General features: G+C 42.0%; 1 protein-coding gene across 1 annotated transcript in view; it reads right to left on the bottom strand.

The window, feature by feature from the left end:
* Nucleotides 1-18,364, bottom strand: part of wgn (wengen) — a 238,590-nt gene that overhangs the window by 67,574 nt on the left and 152,652 nt on the right. The window lies entirely within an intron of this gene.

Raw genomic sequence — 18,364 nt, 5'->3', positions numbered from 1 at the left:
CGTATTATACTATCCTTACATTTGATTCTCATTCATTTTTACAGAACAAACTTAAATGCCCGAACCATGTCAAAATATTTGGAATAGCCGCTCATCTAGACATCATCATCATCATCATCAATGTCCCACTCAAGTCGCCCGGTGTGGTTTCATCTAGACATCGAGTTTAGTTTTCTTCAGAGTTTGAGAGCTTTAATATCATTTACATGTATTCCATAAGCCTTTATCACAGCTTGACACCTACGTGGCATACTGCGTACAAGTCTGTGGAAGTTACTCCCCCATTCTGCGTCGTAAAGCACATAAAAACGTAATAGTTTTACCGTTCCCGTCCATTTGTTCTATTTTATTCTCTCTTAAAATTTGGCAAAACGTTAGTAACATTTGCGTCTTCTATCATCAATGTTCACGAAATTTGACCAAGCCACTCGAACAAGGATGAGTGCCAAATGCAACTAAGTTTTAATTATAGAAGGAACATTAACAAAAACTGTGCGTATTTATTTGTGGGATGTTCGTAACATTAAACTTCTTCCTTATGCGTTCAAGAACTGTTAACAACGAAGATTTACACATTCCGGTGGAAGGGACGACGGTCTGGTACCGATCTCCATCGAATTTGCAAAATACCTTAAGAGTTCAATAATAATAATAATAATAATAATAATAATAATAATAATAATAATAATAATAATAATTTTACGCCCGACTGTCTACCTTTACGGTTTTTGGACACGCCAAGGTCCCGAAATGTTGCCACTCAGGAATTCTTTTAGATGCAAATAAATTATTGATGTCCGCCTCTGTGGTGTAGTGGTTAGCGTGATTAGCTGCCACCCCCGGAGGCCCGGGTTCGATTCCCGGCTCTGCCACGGAATTTCAAAAGTGGTACGAGGGCTGGAACGGGGTCCACTCAGCCTCGGGAGGTCAACTGAGTAGAGGTGGGTTCGATTCCCACCTCAGCCATCCTGGAAGTGGTTTTCCGTGGTTTCCCACTTCTCCTCCAGGCGAATGCCGGGATGGTACCTAACTTAAGGCCACGGCCGCTTCCTTCCCTCTTCCTTGCCTATCCCTTCCAATCTTCCCATCCCTCCACAAGGCCCCTGTTCAGCATAGCAGGTGAGGCCGCCTGGGCGAAGTACTGGTCATACTCCCCAGTTGTATCCCCCGACCAAGAGTCTGAAGCTCCAGGACACTGCCCTTGAGGCGGTAGAGGTGGGATCCCTCGCTAAGTCCGAGGGAAAAACCGAACCTGGAGGGTAAACAGATGATGATGATGATGATGATAAATTATTAGTATGAGGCAAGCGCATATGAGGACCTTCAAATACTACAGGACTGAGCTGGGATCGAATCCGCTAACTTCGGTTCAAAAGACCAGCACTCCATTGTCAGAGGCACTCAGCCTGGTGCCTTAAAGTTTTTTTATGCTCAGTGTAAACGAACAGTATTTAAATAGTTTTCATCAATGTGACCTAAACATGTGATGACAAAGGGCACGCATTATATTACAGGTTACAGCAGATAAGGAGGATAGATAGGTAATGCACATCATTTTCGATTCCCGGCCGGATCAGTGATTTTAACCCTCATTGGTAATTTCCTCTGGCTCGAGGACTGGGTATTTGTGCCGCCTTCATCGTAAGAAGGGCTCCGTTCTCATAGACACGCAGGTCAAGCATGGGTAGGGTTGCGAGGTTTTTGAAATGCCAACAAGAGACAGGTCATGTCGACACGACATAACGACATTTGCTCAAGAAAACACAGAGAGCCGGGCTGAGTGGCTTAGGCTGTTGAGGCGCTGGTCTTCTGAACCCAACTTGGCAGGTTCGTTTCTGGCTCAGTCCGGTGGTATTTGAAGGTGCTCAAATACGTCAGCCTCGTGTCGGTAGATATGCTGGCAAGTATAAGAACTCCTGCGGGACTAAATTCCGGCACCTCAACGTCTCCGAAAACCGTAAAAGTAGTTAGTGGGATGTTAAGGCATTATTATTATTATTATTATTGAAAAAACCTTCAACCTGTTTTCCAATCTGAGACCGGGTCAGGAATGTAATCTTCTTTTCCTACCGCTTTTCCCACACCTGTGGGGTCGCGGGTGCGAACTGCGTCGCACATGGGGATTTGGTCCTGTTTTAGGCCGGATGCCCTTCCTGACGCCAACCCTATATGGAGGGATGTGATCACTATTGCGTGTTTCTGTGGTGGTTGGTAGTGTAGTGTGTTGTCTGAATATGAAGAGGAGAGTGTTGGGACGGACACAAACACCCAGTCCCCGAGCCAGAAGAATTAATCAGAAGCGATTAAAATCCCCGACCCGGCCGGGAAGCGAACCCGGGACCCTCTGAACCGAAGGCCAGTACGCTGACCATTCAGCCAACGAGTCGGACAGGGCGAGGAATGTAATGAATGAAGCATATATAGGCTATTAGTACGATGGGGTCGCCACTCCCAAGGTGATTATTAATGACTGATAGATGCTATGAAATGATAATGGAGAATGTTGCTGGAATGAAAGATGACAGGGAAAACCGGAGTACCCGGAGAAAATCCTGTCCCGCCTCCGCTTTGCCCAGCACAAATCTCACATGGAGTGACCGGGATTTGAACCACGGTATCCAGCGGTGAGAGGCCGACTCGCTGCCGTCTGAGCCACGGAGGCTCTGTAATAATAATAATAATAATAATAATAATAATAATAATAATAATAATAATAATAATAATAATAATAATAATAAAGCAATGAGAAACAATTTACTGTAATATAATTACACTGAAGAGACAAACTTTATTACAGTATTTTGCTGTTTCATTTTCTACATAAAAAAGTTTAAACATATTTTTTTCTTCGCTTCTAGCCCTTTCCAGTAATGCTGAATGTCCCTTAATCAAGTCAAGAAATTTCTGACAATTATGATCAAAACTGAGTGAGACTTGAATTTCTGACTTTATCAGAGTTGCTGAACATCTATTTATGTCATCATTCATTTGTTTTTAATTTTAATTGTTGCGTTGACATAAACCTGTGTGTCTCGCTCCCACGAGTCCCACGTTTGGGCTCGGCACCGGGGGTTCGCTCGCCGACAACACGTTCCGATCATGGTACAGAATCGCTAGCTGTAGATAATGAACTGAAATGAGGATCGGTAAATGCTGCTGTAAACAGATCATTTTTACCATGGCAGAAGTGAGTTGTTTAAATATGCAAACAAAAGTATGTCCCGTATGCTGTTAAAACAGGACAGTACTTCAGGCATTCAAATACGGGAAATCCCTTAGGCTATAATAAGGGGCACCTGGCAACCCTACCCATAGGCGTCTCCTCGGAAGACCTATATAAGGTTTCCAAAGAGGCCGAACTACTCTATTATTATTATTATTATTATTATTATTATTATTATTATTATTATTATTATTATTATTATTATTATTATTATATTTGTCCAACCCTTGTCCAGTTCCTCTACGGGGTCGGGTATGAGGCGAGATGAATCTGTCGTGGGGAGTTTTTACGACCGATGCCATTCGTGAAGTCAACCTCGGGGGAGTTCATGAGATGAAGTGAATGGCGTGATAAATATGATAGTAGGAAGAGAGAGGGTGAAACGCGATCCCGGCACATAGCCTACTCCTGTCGAATAGCACCAAGGGGTCTGCTCAAGGTTTAACGTTCCCAACCGATGGATGAATCACCATCAACAGCGTCATATGCCCACACTCTATGTGAGCACTGCCGAGAGGTTTGGAATTTAATCCAGGCTATTAGCAATCAATCTAGTGATTAGAAATAATTGTATACCAGTACCTTCCATGATGGTGAACATTTTTTTGACCAAAGGGACTCGAACCGGCTAACCACGGTGTCAGACCTTTAGACTTCAACACCTTAATGATAATGGCCACCAGGCGGGCTGCTATTATTATTATTATTATTATTATTATTATTATTATTATTATTATTATTATTATTATTATTATATAGACTTTTCCACGATGACAGAATAAAAAAGGATTAGGACGGGGAAGAAAGCGGCCATGATCTTAATTAAGGTACAGCCCCAGCAGTTGCCTGATGTGAAAATGGGAAATCTCAGAAAACTGTTTTCAGGACTACCAATTGTGGTGTTCGGAACTACTATCTCCCGACTGCAAGCTTACGGCTACACGGCCCATGCCGTAAAACAAGAACATTATTATTCGAATCATACTCACCACACACGAGGTATAACAACTCCGTTATCTCGTCCAGTATATTGCTAGCCATGAAAATACCAATACCAACACCAACACCACAAATTACTAGGAAGCAGAGCAGGGAAGTTTAGTTTTACGTGACTGTTGATGTGGTGATCACACCACGACCCTCCACTTTTACGTGGAATCCTAACCACAAGGACGTGAATTACCATTTCATAACTCCCATATGCATTAACGGCCACCTTGATGAGATACTAATTACGACGTCCCTTCTTTACCACTGCCCTGGTAGGAAACAGTCACTTTATGCTCAAGGTGCTGTTCCTGGTAACTTTTCCATTTACATCTATTCTGAGATTACGTCGAGTTAACTTCCGTATTTCTACATCTGGTTACACATGCATTATCAGTTCCTATTAACCATGCGAAGCATTCGGGAGATTGTGGGTTCGACTTCCACCGTCGGCAGCCCTCAAGTGGTTTCCCCTGGTTTCCAATTTCCACACGAGATAAATGTTAGCGCTATATCTTAATTAAGACCACAGTCGTTAACTTTCCCAACCTTGCGTCGTCGAAGACCCTCGATGTGTTGGTGCGACGTTGAAACACTATCAAAACAAACGAATGTAAGATCTCTTAACATAAACAGCACCGCTAATTTCAGAGCAGCATTCATCTATGTGTTTGCCTTTTTCCAAAACCACACACTCTGATCAAGGCGGGCGTGACAGCTGAATGAGTAGCTAGCTTCTCACTTAGGCAGCCATGGTTCGAATCCCGTTCAGGATTTCTGAAATTGAAAGTCACGTCTCAGAGGTTGGGATTCTATACAAAACTGTAGGCTCAGTGGCTGACTTAAGACGGAATTCGGGCTTGAGTGTGCAAGTTGGCTACGCGGTTCGTGTCATCTCCCTGAGATCCTGCAATTGGGTGATGGTAGGCTCGAACCCTATCGGCAGACCTGAAGATTGATTTCCGTGGTTTCCTATTCTCACACCAAGCAAATGCTGTACCTTAATTAAAGCCAAAACCGCTTCCTTCCCAGGCCTATCACTGTCATATCCCATCGTCATCAAAGTACCTGAGTCGGTGAAATGTTAAAACACTTGCAGTAAGCAGTCTAGGCTTGCTTGCTTTTACATATTATGAGAAATTCATCCCACTTCAAGGTCAGGAAAGTACAAGGTTTTCTATTGGAGAACAATGCAAATTTAAACATTAAAGTTTTACGACAGGATTGTACTTGAAATAGATTTTTAGTTTATTAGGTCGTGTCGAGTGCATACACTGTAGTACAGCTCGACCGGAATATCGTGGCATCAAAGTGCGCGCGGAGTGAGCTTGGTTAGCAGGGAAGGAGAAGTACCTATGTGTGTGTTTGTAGGTGGGGAGGTATATCACAGAGTGTTGACGGAGAGACAGCAACAGTGCAGTTACCAGATGGACAGCTTGTTACAGACTGAACTGACACCCCGTGCGTAAGTGTCATCACTTCCCGGCTGAGCTCTACGTGCCGAAGATGCCTTACGTACAGAATAAAAATAGTCAACCGGACACCGGAGGGAACCGAACCTACATCGTTCCGATTTCGTGTCGGATGCTCTCAGACCTGTAGCTGAGAAGCCTGCCAACACAACAAGAATGACCGAGCTCACCGCAGCTCATTCAGTAGAACATCCGAAGAGAAATCGAAAAGATATGGGGTCCGGTTACCACCGGCATTCAGGTGGCCACTTTTGTTCTGTACTTAACGTATCTTTCAACACATACTATGCAGAAAGTAATCGAGGGTGGAGAGTACACCCTAAAAAACCCACAAAATGACCCTATGAACGAACATATGCCCTGTGGTGATCGTTTACGAGTTACAGAATTTCCAACTTTGTACGGAAATTATAGCCTTACCGGGCACATCCCATGTTGCCAGGCTGAGTGGCTCAGACGGTTGAGGCGCTGGCGTTCTGATCTCAACTTGACAGGTTCGATCCTGGCTCAGTCCGGTGGTATCTGAAGCTCAAATACATCAGCCTCGTGTCGGTAGATTTACTGGCATGTAAAAGAACACCAGCAGGACAAAATTCCGGCTTCTCCGAAAACCATAAAAGTTAGTTAGTTAGTTAGTTAGTTAGTTAGTTAGTTAGTTAGTTAGTTAGTTAGTGTGACTCGATTACAGAATCGGATATATTAGAAACACATCATATTTTGCCCATCCTTAATGTTGATGAAAATGAATATTCAAAAGCAGCAAAGCAGCCTAGTAAATCAATTGGTCCCGACGGTATACCACCATATGTATTGAAGGGTTGTGCTGAAGTACTAAAGAAACCTTAATGTATCATGTATAATTTAATTATAAAACCTCGAATCTTTCCGGACATTTGGAAACTAAGCAGGGTTTGTACGGTCCTCAAGTCAGGAGATATCAAAGTGGAGTTTTATGGACCAATTCCTATAATAAACGCTACAGCTAAGGTTTTTGAGCAATGACTATTCTGTACGATTTTCAGAAAGGTTAAAAACTACATTTCCCCTCATCAATACGGATTTTATCCAGGAAGGTCCATTGTAACTAACCTTACAAAGTTTACCCAAAATATTTATAATGCACTGGACAGTCAAAGGCAGGTAGATACGACCTATACAGGTTTTTTCAAAAGCCTTTGACAGACTGGATTATAAAATATTGTTACGCAAGCTGTCAAATTATGGGTTAACATATTCATTTTTGACTCTAGTTTCTTCCTACCTGCCTGGTAGGCAACAGTTTGTAACGTACTTTCAAACCAAATACTTTTTTTTGTAGGTAGGTTGTTAATTCCGGTGTACAACAGGGTTCTAACTTAGGACATCTTTATTCACGATCTTCATCAAATAGCGTTGAATATTAATAATATTGATTTTACAATGCCAATTTGCGAATTTCTGTTTCACATTGTTTACATATATCTGATATTTTTTAACGACAGCTTAATACTAACCAAAAGAAACTTCACAAATCCGGCATGTGTGAACCAATGTGAAACAGAAATTCGCAAAGTGGCATTGCAAAATCAATATTGAACCCTTTAAGGCCCCTCGAAGGATACCTACCTTCCTTACCTATCAGCAAATCGGCGTGAGATCTTTCTCTAGGGTCGTCTGTAGGTTCTTCGTCGCTTGCTTAGGTAAGGGGCAGGTTTCAGTAATGAAAATTATTGTGTACAATGAGAGGACTCAAGTTAAAAGAAATGGATGTTTTATTTACCATTGAGACGAAATCTGATCACTAGTGACCTTTCATAATCTCTAATCAACGAACTACTTCTGCGTTTTACGGAGAAGCGGAGGTGATGGAATTTCGTCCCGCTTGTGTTCTTTAAATGCCAGTAAATCTACCGACACGAGGCTGATGTATTCGAGCTTCAGATATCACCGGACTAAGCCAGGATCAAACCTGTCAAGGTGGGGTCAGGATGCCAGCGCCTCAACCGTCTGAATCGCTCAGTCCGGCTAAGAAATAGTGTAATGTTGGTACGTTCCGTTCCTATATGTTTCCCATGAAACGTAGAGGTGTAGAAAACGAGTTACAACTTGGAAATGAAGGGTTTCCGGACCCATATCCTTATAAAATATTTTATTCTACGTGTGACGAACGTGTCCTGAAGTTTGGCCTGCCTTATTGTTACACCCTGTAGATGCAAACTTTTTCATTGCAAAAGTTAATAAGATTTCACTTGGCGAAGTTGTCCTTTAACTGGGAATAACATTGATGTTCAGTTAATTCCAGTTGTAGTTGCACAGATACATGTGTATCGTGATTATATTACAAACTTTCAGGGACTGGATTGTTTGAGTTCACTTCTCAGTGTTCAGTACAACATGGAAAGTGTGGCAACTCGCCCTTCTATAATTGCTGGCAAAATTATTTCTATTTTACTTGGAATCCTGACACATGTGTATAAACTTTATTTAAAAGCCTGCCTTTCCGTTGTAATGCCTTCTTCAAAATCGTGAAGTGTTGCGTGAAGTCTACACATGTTTATAAATCCCACATCCAATCCTCGTCACCCAACTCTGCCACTATTTTCTGTTTCATGTTCATAAATGTGCTTATTTTTTCACGAAGCTGAAAGAAGTGTCTCAAAATACCACCACGACTAAGCCAGCGTACCTCGCCACAATAAATTACATCGCCATATTCGGAATCAATTTCAGCTAGAAATCATTGGAACTAACGATGGTTGGTTCCAAGTGATCGAACAGAATTAATTATATATGTCACTGTGCTCGTTACATATTGTAAATTCAATACTTTTCCACAAAGCACTTATTGATAAATAAATACCGAGCGTAGTGGCCGCAGGTTTTAACGCGCTATAGCTATGAATCAAAGTTCTACATTCGGGAGGCGAACGGGTTCGAACCCCACCGTCGGCTGTCATGAGAATGGTGCTGTGTGTTTTACCATTTTCACTTGTAGGCAACTGTCGGGAGAGTTCCTATTCACATGGCACAGACGATTCTTTCCACCTCTTTACCCAATTTTATTCACCATCATTCCTTTCATCTTCATATCCGGCTCCATGGCTAAATGGTTAGCGTGCTGGCCTTTGGTCAGAGGGATCCTGGGTTCGATTCCCGGCAAGTTCGGGAAATTTAACCATAATTGGTTAATTCCCGTGACTGGGTGACAGGGTGTATGTGTCGTCTTCATCATCATTCCATCCCCACCACGGCGCGCAGGTCTCCTACGGGAGTCAAATCAAAAGACCTGCACCAGGCCTCTCCGGAGGCTACGCGCCATTAAAATTTCATCTTCATTAGCTTCTCAATTGAGGTTGGCGTAGAAAGGGCCTCCGGTCGTAAAACACGCCGTATAATTTCACCTCGCCTTATCACGACCCCCGTAACAGGAAAACGGGACGAAGGAGTAGACAGAAATGCACTTGTTGATGGATGAATGCAGGGTAAATTCCAGAGGTATTTCAGAATTTCTGTTAGTAAGTTCGTTCCTTATTCTTCCAATTGATCCGATTTTTATATCACTCATATTCCTTGCTCCATCTGTTGTTATAGATGCCAATCCATCCCATTCTAAATCGAGCGGTTAGGAGGTTCGAACCCCGCTGTCGGCAGCCATAAAGATGGTTTTCCGTGGTTCCAATGTTCACACCAGGCTGTACCTTAATTAAGGCCACGGCCGTTTCCTTCCTACTCCTAGTCCATTCCTATCGTGTCGGCGCGACGTTAAGTAAATTGTAAAAACAAAATTGAGATCCTTCAATGTTGGAGGAACGGGCCCTCGCCCGTTGTAGTTCCATGGATGATCTGAAAGATGCCAGTTCCTCAGTAATTTCACACGCTTTGTCAACGCCACGAATAAATCTTAAAAGTTGCGCTGTATGACGGACGTTATTACTTTCATTCAAGGCCAACGTAAAGCAATCGAATGATTGATTTTGTGTGCAAATGTGAGCACAAATTAACCTGAGTTCTTTTGTTCTTCCCATCATTGTGCCCCGCGATAAGCTGACCGAATTTATCAGTTTCTTCTTTTCGAAACACACGTCTTATATTACAGAAAGCATACAGTTCTTCACAAATTCCATATCAGAAAGTGGTTTCCCTTTCGTGGCTAATAAATGGGCAATTCAATAATTAGCGCGAACTGCAGCCATATTTTCCTCGATATGTTTTGTGTACATTTGTTTTTGAACGGTGAGACCTTTCATTAAATGTTAAATCATTTCTTTCCGTAATACTCCATCATATTTATTACTGTATATAAAGATTTGTGCGTAGTCATAATGACGGCTGACTTTGTATTCTTTAAGAACTGAAACATTTTCTTTACATATGAAACGGATAATTTTTCCACAGTTCTCGATACAAAAATAATCACCAGTACATTTTTGTTTAAAAATACGGCATTCACTGGCCAATTTTCTACGTTTGGAAAGGGACGTTTTCACAAGCAAAATATTACAACGCCTTAAAAGGTCAGTAGGTAGAAAGAACATTATGTTCAGAGTAAACCACAACCAACCCTCCACTTTACGGATGTAAACCGGCCATTTCCTATGGATGTATCAAGACAGCCGAAGTATAATACAGCACACCTTTCATTGTTCGAGCAAGCGCTGCAGTTGCAATTCCAATTAACGAATTGGGAAAGTGTAATTCTTACCGGCTTTTAAAGTGAATTATGCGTCTTAGAAATTTTCTACGGCCCAGTAAAAGCATGGGAACATCACATCAAGATGAAAACTAAGAATAATTTAGAGATTTTTCTTATAGATTTATCTCCTTTCTCTGTAAATGAAAACAAAGTTCTTGTTTTCCACGTTTTCTGGTCACCAAGAAATTCGTACGCTGAAACTTCAAATTCGGCCAGGGGACCATATAAATTTCCCTCGCGGGCAGGGGCCGTATGTTCAGCACTCTTGCCGTAGAGAGAATGCTAATTTTAATTCAATTTAAATTATGGGTGAACAGTTATTAATGAACTGGGTACTAGTGTGTAGTGGTAAGGAGCCTCAAATTGACGTGGGAAATACGGGTTGGGCTCGACTATTTAATACATCTCAAATTAACAGGCCTATATTGACACGAGGAGCTGCAAGAAAATGATGTATTTATTTATTTATTTATTTATTTATTTATTTATTTATTTATTTATTTATTTATTTTCCTGCAGATTTGAATATCAAGCCTCACGCTCAATACATCGTTTTCTTGCTGTATTAGTAGTACCTCGTAAATTAAAAGAGGTAATAGTGGACATTCTTCATATTTTAAGAAGCCAGTCTTGTCTGTGAGCACAAGGTAAGCATGGCATTGTCTTGTGCTCGGCTGTGGCAGGTAGAGAAAGCTTATGTGGGTTGCGACGTGAAGATATGTGACAATGCGCGCTGCCTCTATCACAAAGAAACAGGGAAGAAACTACCGACACGAGACAAGTTTTCAGACAATTCCTTTACGTAAGTGAGCCGTTCAAACCACGATAAAAAGCGAAATGCATAATCACTTCTTAGAGTCAGTGTGTTCAAGTCACAGAAGAACAAGGAAAGTGCTATGCATCAATAACTTCAGTAACAGTAATACTTCCAATTAGTATCGTACATGAGAAGGAAGTTGGAGTAAATGACGTTTTTGCCTGCTTAAGCCATTCAATTTCATTTTACACCAATCTATACATTTTATCATTTTGACTCTGTTCCTTGAGTTCAGCTTCTGTGTATGTTAAACTTGACCAAAATGCACGTTAGGAAGTGTCCACATATAATTAATTCATTTTCACAAAACTTGTCAGAAAAGCAGTTTCGTCTTCCCTCAAACGACTTTACATTACCAACATCAATCATTCATAAGTCCAAGTTGTAGATACGCATTGTGTGCAAAGATTAACATACGCAAATTAACAGTAAATGATAATCACAAGGAAATTTCCTTGCTTGAATTTCAAGCATGCTCATCTATAAACTCTGTGTCAGACTACGTGGTTCAAGCTTTAAGGCTAAACATAAAGATGGTAGCAAAGTGAAAATACTGGCATTAAAATTACTAGATAGTTAACAAACTATTAAAGTTTGTATGGTAGACCTATTAGTTTGTTTAAAAAGTGTTTGACAAGAAACATCACTTCTGTACTTGTCGAATAAATCTTCTGAATAACTTCAAGAAACGTACAGCGTATGTACATACATACGAGGGTGAATCAAAAAGTAAGTTACACTAACTTGCCGCGAAAGCACGCTGTGTGTCGTGACCGTGGCCAGAGCGGAGCAAGCTACAGTAACTGCTGACACGTCCGATAGGAACGTTGGTGTGGTATCTCGTCGTGTTGTGTGGGAAGAGCGGGCTAGGCTCAATGGCGCGTCAACTGGTTGTTGACTCCAAATTCGAGTTGCGTGCAACCATCAGATTTCTATGGGCCAAATGGCTGAATTGCAGGGACATTCATAGTGAAATCACTGCTGTATATGGTGAGCGTGCAATTTCTTGCCCAGGTATTGTACAATGGTGTAAGCAATTTGACGTCGGACGCACGGATCTCACGGACGAATATCGCGAAGGCAGGCCGCAACGTCCAGTATCACTGCAAATGTTGACCGTGGGGATGGGATCATTAGAGAGAATCGGCGCATAACACTGCAGGAAATCGCCAGCATGCTGAACTTTTCGTATGGCAGTGTGTTCTCCATCGTTCACCAGCACCTTGGATTTCGTAAACTGTATCAAAGATTGGTCCCATGTCTGCTCACCGATGTTCACAAGGAACAACGTTTCCAATCATCACTGACATTCTTGCAACGGTATTCTGTGGACGGCAACGAGTTTCGGCGGCGAATCATCACAGGGTATGAAACGAGGGTCCACCACTTCTTCCCCGAAACAAAGAGAACATCGTTGGGATGGGTGAACACCACATCAACATCACGAAAGAAGGCCAAGGTCCAACCTTCAGCATGAAAGGTAATGGCGACAGTGTTCTTTGACACGGAGGGTGCGCTGCACGTGGAATTTATGCCGAAAGGCACGACAATCAATTCGGCTCCGTATTGTCAAACGTTCAACCAGTTGCGTACAGCAATTAAAGAAACGCAGTGGGGAAAATTGAGCACCGGCGTGATTTCGTTGCAGATAACGCAACACCTCACACGGCCCGCCAAACGTCCGAACTACTACAGCGATTCAAGTGGGAGATATTGCAACATCCTCCATAAAGTCCAGACTTAGCGCCATGCGATTATCTCGTGTTCGGTAAGCTGAAAAGGGAACTCGGTAGACGACGATTCCGTAACGATGAGGAGGTGAAATCAGCTGTATCCAGCTGGTTAGGCCTACATAGCGCTGGAGGTGATTTCTACGCGTCCAGAATCGAAAAGTTGGTTGACCGTTCTGAGAAATGTTTACAGTCTCTTGAGGACTATGGGGAAAAGTGAACTTACATAGTACGTTTTCATAGCCATGTTGCCTATGTGTAGATGGTTTCATAAATCGCCATAACCTGGAAGTGTAACTTACTTTTTGATTCGCCCTCGTAGATACATACATACATACATACATACATACATACATACATACATACATATTCATTATAGACTGTTATGTCTTTCGGCATTCAGTCTGCAAGCCTCCATGAATTGACTAAACTCCACCACAATCCTCTATTTGTAACTAGCTCTCTGGTCCATTTAATTTCATAACTCTTATATTTAAATCATTAGAAACCGTGACTAACAATCGTCATCCGAGTCTCCCTCTGCTTCACCTATACTCCATGAGAGACTCCATATTCTACAAAATAAGTTTTTCATGCTCTCTGAGCGAATTTCCACAGAGAGGTAAAGGTTGACAGTTTACCAACTTAAGTGCAGTAATAATATTTTTTTGAGATTTTGATTCAGTACTGTACAATAAAACTTTTACAAAGGGGACAATCTTACACATTTATTACAATTACAATTAAAAAGAAGTACGGTGTGATTGTTGTTTGAGTCATCAGTCCATAAAGTGGTTTGATGCAGCTTCCATGCCACCCTATCCTGTGCTAAACTTTTCATTTCTACGTAACTGCTGCAGCCTACATCTGCTCTAATCTGCTTGTCATATTCATACTTTGGTCTACCCTTACCATTCTTACTGCCTACACTTCCTTCAAAAACCAACTGCACAAGTTCTGAGTGTCTTAAGATGTGTCCTATCTTTCTAACTCTTCTTCTCGTCAAATTTAGCCAAATCGATCTCCTCTTACCAATTCGATTCAGTATCTCTTCATTCGTGATTCGATCTATCCATCTCACTTTCAGAATTCTTCTGTAACACCACATTTGGAAAGCTTCTATTCTCTTTCTTTCTGAGCTGGTTATCGTCCATGTTTCACTTCCATACAATGCCACGCTCCATAGGAAAGTCTTCGAAAACGTATTCCGAATTCCTATATCAATGTTGTAAGGTACGGTAAGGGTGTATTCTGCCCGAAGGCAGGTCCGAACCTCCGCAGAGGTGTGCCTCCTGAGCCGGAGTTTACGTACGGTAGGATGGCCAGTTCCTTTCCGCTCCTCTATTCCCTTATCCCCCACCAACAGCGCGTGGCAACCCGTCCAAATCTTGACCACGCCCAATGTTGCTTAACTTCGGAGATCTCACGGGATCCGGTGTTTCAACATGGCTACGCCCGTTGGTTTATCAATGTTAGAAGTGAGCAAATTTCTTTTGCTAAGAAAGGTCTTCTTTGCATGTGCTAGTCTGCGTCCTCCTTACTTCTTCCATCATTAGTTATTTTACTACCCAACTAACAATATTCATCCACTCCCTTTAAGACTTAATTTCCTACTTTAATATTTCCTACATCACCTGACTTCATTCAACTGCACCCCATTACTATTATTTCGGATTTATTTTCATCTTGTACTTCTTACCCAAGATTCTGTCCATACCATTCAGCGATTTCTCCCGATCTTCTGCAGTCTCAGATAAAATAACAATATCATCAGCAAATCTCTGGGTTTTGATTTTCTCTCCTTGGATTATAATTCCCTTCCCAAACTCCTCAATGATTTCCTTTACTGCCTTTTCTGTATAAACATTGAAAAATAGCGCGGGGAGGGGAAGGACTGCAGCCTTGCCTCACCCCTTTCTGGATTGCTGCTTCTTTTTCAAAGCCCTCGATTCTTATCACTGCAGACTGATTTTTATACAGATTGTAGATCATTCTTCGTTCTCGTTCAGAAACTCAAGTAGCTTGGTCCAATCAACATTATGGAATGCCTATTCTAGATCTACGAAAGCTAGTATGTGGACTTGTCCTTCTTAATTCGATCCTCTAAGATCAGACGTAAAGTTAGGATTGCTTCACGTGTTCCTACATTTCTTCTGAAGACAAATTGATCTTTCCCCTTTTCTCAGTTTCAACTTGTCTTCCCATTCTTCTGTATATAATACGTGTTAAAATTTTGCAGGCGTGAGATACTAAACTAATGATGCGGTAGTTTTCAGACTTGTCAGCACCGGCTTTCTTAGGATAGGGTATAAACACCATTCTGCTGAAAATCTGATGACACTTCTCCTGTCTGGTATGATTATAAAATTAAAATCATTTAGTACTTTACTACACACTAAGAAACTAACAAAAACTAAAGATACTGCCAGACTAACGAATGCGCGCGGCAAACGGGTGAATCATACCTTAAGTGTCCATGACCTTGGCAAAAAGTACACCGCTGCTACCCTTCCCACTACTTGCTGTTGTGCTACACATATCGGTTCATTTCAGCAGATGATCCATGTAAACTATAAACAGCAATGGCGAAAGATTGCAACATCATCTAACCCCTGCCTGTAAGTACCTTGAACCAAGAACTCAATCTACCATTAATTCTCACCGCAGTCCAATTGTCAATATAAACGCCTTTGATGGTTTTCAATAATCTACCCTTATTCTCATAGAACGACTGCCCCTCAAGTAACTGTGTTAATAATTAAAGAAAATAAATGAAAGAATTAGCTGATAAGACAACAGGGCTTTCACAAACAGGGCGACCGCCCCCCCCCCCCCCCCAATCGCCGCTACTGTCCGTTTATACCTTTCAGTAGGTGATCGTCCGGCTCCATGGCTAAATGGTAAGCGTGCTGGCCTTTGGTCACAGGGAGCCCGGGTTCAATTACCGGCAGGGTCGGGAATTTTAACCATCATTGGTTAATTTCACTGGCACGGGTACTGGGTGTATGTGTCGTCTTCATCATCATTTCATACTCATACCGACGCGCAGGTCGCCTACGGGGGTCAAATCAAAAGACCTGCACCTGGCGAGCCGAACATGTCCTCGGACACTCCCGGTACTAAAAGCCATACGCCTTTTCATTTCAGCAGATGATCCATGTAAACTATAAACAACAATGGCGAAAAATTGCATTATCATCTAACCTCTGCCTGTAAGTACCTTGAACCAAGAACTCAATCTACCATTAATTCTCACCGCAGTCCAATTGTCAATGTAAACGCCTTGATGGTTTTCAATAATCTACCCTTGATCTCATAGACCACCAGTCGTTCTTTTTTTACAATTTGCTTTACGTCGCATCGACACAGATAGGCCTAGGATAGGAAGGAAGCGATCGTGGCCTTAATTAAGGTATAGCCCCAGTATTTGCCTGGTGTGAAAATGGGAAACCACGGAAGACCATCTTCAGGGCTGCGAACATTGAGACTCGAACCCACTATCTCCCGGATGCAAGCTCACAGCTGCGCGCTCCTCACCGCACGGCCAACTCGCTCGGTCGAAGTCCACCAGTACGGCGAACATCTTTTCCCTCGGTATTCTGTCCCATGCCTTCTCTAGATCTACGAAACATAAATGTCTATTTCACTCGTAACATTTTTCAGCTACTGGGGTGTATTGAATATTTGATCCTGACAGCCCCTCTGTGGTCTGAAACCACACTGGTTTTCATCCAACGTACCGTACTCTCAACCACTGATCGCACCCTCCTTTCCAAAATGCCAGCGAAAACCTTTCCTGGTATACTGATCATGGAAACACCTCGATAGCTGTTGCCATCCTACCTGTTCCCTGCTTATAGATAGGTGCAATTACTGATTTCGTCCAATCAGAAGGTACCTTACTAACATTCCGTGCTAAACTTATTACTCTATAAACACATTTCATCCTTGCCTTCCAACTATTCTTACCGAGCTCGATAGCTGCAGTCGCTTAAGTGCGGCCAGTGTCCAGTAATCGGGAGATCGTGGGTTCGAGCCCCACTGTCGGCAGCCCTGAAGATGGTTTTCCGTGGTTTCCCATTTTCACACCAGGCAAATGTCGGGGCTGTACCTTAAATAAGGCCACGGCCGCTTCCTTCCACTTCCTAGGCCTTTCCTATCCCATCGTCGCCATAAGACATATCTGTGTCGGTGCGACGTAAAGCAAATAGCAACTATTCTTCACCATTTCAGGTCTAATTTCGTCTATTCTTGCTGCTTTATGAAAATTAACTTTATTTACTATCTTTTTCACTTGCTCAAACGTAATAATCCCTGTATGCTACCCATTCTCCTTCTATATCCTACTGTCTATTATTTGGAACTTTTCACTAATCATATCCATGTATTTCTCTCTAATTTCCTCGTCCTGGAGATTTTCTACCCTTATTCGTCTGCAGGCAGATTTCACTTTCTCTATCCTAGGCTTAGAGATAACTTAGTTCACTATAGACCAGACCGTGGCCTGTATTATAAAAAAATACAGGGAATATCCGCACATTCCTAACAGATTTCCAGAATTCAAAGTAGGTTATGATATAGTCTACTATGGATCTGGTGCCCCTACCCTCCCCTGTGTAGCGGTGAGTAGCCTTATGGTTGAAGAATGTATTCGTAACTGCTAATCCCATTCTGGCACAGAAGTCCAGTAAACGCTTCCCATTCCTATTAGCTTCCATATCTTCCCCACATTTACCCATCACCTATTCGTATCCTTCAGTTCTGTTTCCAAATCCCACACTGAAATCACCCAATAGCACTATTCTATACTTGCTGTTGACTTTAACTACGATGTTACTGAGTGCTTCATAAAACTTGTCAACCTCTTCATCATCTGCCCCCTCACACGGTGAGTCGACTGAGACAATTATTGTTCTAATTTCTCCAACAGCTAAATCTGCCCATATCAATCGCTCATTTACGTTGCGTGCAATAGTATTTCTGACGAAGAGTCCTAACCCACACCCAGCCCTCCCCTATTTAACACCTGTTAAGGATTCTTTATAATCTTCTATCTCTTCCTAGTTATCTCTACTTATCCGAATATCATTAACGCCTAACTCATCCAGACGCATCCTCTTTGTTGACTCTGCTTCCATTGTATGCGCCAAAAAACAGACCTTTGATTTCAACGCCTTTCACTCCTTAGCACGATTAATACATTCCATGCTAATCTTATTACTCTACGATGCCACTTTGTTTGTGAAAATGAACCTGACCTAAGGCTCATGCTGGTGCAGTACATGTGCTTTACACGCAGCAGGGAATATAATAAAAATCATAAATGAAGTTACATATCCAGTTGCTTTAAATTATTTGAGACCTTTTGCTTGAAGGCTTCGGTTTCTGAGACTTATCTTACGTATTTTGGTAGTGCACTGCGCACCTCTAAAGAGGAATTCCGTAAAACAATTGTAGCTATAG

Source organism: Anabrus simplex, chromosome 2 (assembly GCF_040414725.1).
Source record: "Anabrus simplex isolate iqAnaSimp1 chromosome 2, ASM4041472v1, whole genome shotgun sequence".
In the NCBI taxonomy this organism is placed as follows: Eukaryota; Metazoa; Arthropoda; class Insecta; order Orthoptera; family Tettigoniidae; genus Anabrus; species Anabrus simplex.
This window is presented reverse-complemented; position numbering and strand designations above follow the sequence as displayed.